This window comes from Penaeus japonicus, unplaced genomic scaffold, assembly GCF_977035675.1.
Source record: "Penaeus japonicus unplaced genomic scaffold, GWHDUDI00000001_assembly GWHDUDI00000013, whole genome shotgun sequence".
Classification (NCBI taxonomy): Eukaryota; Metazoa; Arthropoda; class Malacostraca; order Decapoda; family Penaeidae; genus Penaeus; species Penaeus japonicus.
Window position 1 is genome coordinate 37,511,146 of NW_028234415.1, and position 2,500 is coordinate 37,513,645.

General features: G+C 45.9%; 1 protein-coding gene across 1 annotated transcript in view; it reads right to left on the reverse strand.

Moving 5' to 3' along the window:
* LOC122253554 (organic cation transporter protein) overlaps positions 1-2,199 on the reverse strand; it is a 115,303-nt gene extending 113,104 nt beyond the window's left edge. The window contains exon 1 of the mRNA XM_086542948.1: positions 1,806-2,199. The gene's annotated coding sequence lies outside the window, so the exon portion shown is untranslated. The remainder of the gene's footprint in view (positions 1-1,805) is intronic.
* Positions 2,200-2,500: the final 301 nt, after the last annotated feature.

Genomic DNA, 2,500 nt, shown 5'->3' on the forward strand with positions numbered 1-2,500 from the left:
ATGTGATTAGATAAAATACAAGATTGCATCAACACAACGCTTACCAAAGAATTTAATAAAGGCAACACCTTTCTTTGTTTAAAACATGTTGCTTTAATCTTTAAAAAAAACATCCCACTACATCATGAAGTGGCTTTGTCAACTTTTGATAATACTTCTGAGAGCGGGTACGTATTGAAGAGGAGCATCCCTTTCTTCTTTCGCACTCAGCTACTCGAAAGAGACAAACCATTATGTCGCGTGTCCTAAGCTTTACCTCTCCTATGAATGCTCTTCAGTTCTGAACATTCTCCTTATTTTTTTCTGTCGAAGAGGGCAGCTAAAGAGCGCTGCCCTCTTCGACGCATGCGTGGACTTTTCCATGATCTCTTCTCCTAGAATTCTCCCCTCCTCCTCGTCTCCCACACTCGACCGCGTCCTCCTTCTTGGTTTGACCTAGCGACAGCCCCGTTCCTTCTTGGGCTTCTGACTGGTTGGGATTCGTTGCGCTCTCTCGCCCTTCTTTCTCGACTTCATACTTGGTGTTCTTTCGGGGCCTTTTTACTGATTCCGTTCTTGGGCAAGTAATGTGATACTGAACTGCGAGAGCACATGAAGCAAACAACTTACCAGCGAACACCATGAAGCCATTATCTCATAGTATGACATCCAACGGACTACTGGCTTGCCTCGACGATTGCGGGAAGGATGAACAAAGAAAGGGCTGATGGCACTGGACAGAGCAAAGATCACTTCTGATTGGTGATACGAAGACAAAGGAAGCACATGTTTGGATAAATAAATATTCAGAGACAGAGATGTCGACAGTCATAGAGAGGGAAAAGGGAAATAAAATGGAATAGGAGTAACCCGAGGAACAGAATTTAAATATTATAATATACAGCCCATCAGCTTTAAAAGAGAGGTAGAGAAATATCATGATAATCAAAGACACGCCTCAAAGTGGACCATGTTCTCTTTTAATCGTCACCTCTTCCCAGAAATTAGCGCTCCCGCATCTGGCGTCTGAAGCCCGGCCGGCCGGCGGTGTCGTCACCCTTGCGGTCAGCAAGACGCGACGCGGGGCCACGTGGTCGTCGTCGACATATGATGCCCCGCGTTAGAAGCCGCAAACCTATTGGTTAGAGGGGAATGTGCGTCGGTTCGCCATTATTTCGCAATAGTTCCAATGTGTTTAGTACAGAAATGCTCACAAAGAGGCGGCGGCCACAGACAGGTTAGTCATTCGTTAGCAACGTGTGGGCGTTTAAGATCGTCTGCTGTCCCCACGCATGTCTCTTACCTTCTCCCGCTCCACCTATCTGCGCTCCCTCCCGCTCTCCTGTCCGCATGCAGCAACATGTCGCTAAACCGTGCGAGGAAACGCCGCCTCAGTGCACGGAGTCAGCATGCTCCTACCCCTCCCCCCATTCCCATACACTACCTCGTTCTCTTTACGTTTCTCGCTTTTTTTTCTTCTTTTTTGCTGTTCGTGCAATCGTGAAATCCTGAGTGAATATAAATGGAAGTTTGAACGAGAGGCAATTGGTAGGGGAGCAAAGAGCCAGAAGACATGACGACATACAAAAGTCTCCGTGCAATCTGTCTCCCGCTTTCCTGCATGACACCTCCCGCATGTATGCTTGTGAGGTGTTGGTGACAGTAACAATGGCTTAATGAATGGATGGGTGTGGTGCCCCTGGAAACCGTACAGAATCAATAGCATTTAAGGATACTTGTCATTCTGCCGGGGGGCAGAGTTAACTACAACATTAAAATACTAAAAAGTATAGAGATAGCATATATAGAAAACCAGAATAGTGTACCTGTTAGGGGAATCTTGGCCTTCGGCTGGGATCTATAAAAAGATCGCTGTTTCACCGCGCAGAAATCATAGGTGAGCGTTATATATATGTTTGTATATGTATATATATACTTATATATTTATCTGAGGTGTTCACAACTTTCTGTTTTAGGGGAGTATCCTTATTTTGTGACTTGCGTTTTCCACACCCAAACCATCCGATACACGAATTTATCTTAAAAAAGGGGCAAAGGTTCGTGTTCCAAGTATCACAAAAAAACGGAGCCAGGCTGAGAGAGGACCGGACACACCCGCTCCCTTTGGTGGAAAATTCCCCTCTGAAGTCTCGCCAGAAGCCAAGCTGCAAGGGAGCCGGGGCGCCCCGCTCACCCGGGCTGCTCCCCATCTCCCCCTCTTCGGCCCTCCCCTTCGTCTCCCCCTACTCCTCTCCCCAGCTGCGTCCGAGTATGCGCCGTACCTCTCGCTCCTGTGATAAATGGCTATAGGATTTTTTATCGATTATTTTCGAGTTTCTTTGAAGATGTGAATTCATATGGACTGCATGACGCATTTTCTTACTCAGAACATCGACAAGATGCAAATCATCATCTTCTTTTAATATCATATTTGGATGAATGTAACAGAATGTATCATAACTTTTCGAAATAGATAGTGAATTAGTGGATTTTATCGCAGCTTTTGGTATGCTTATCACTT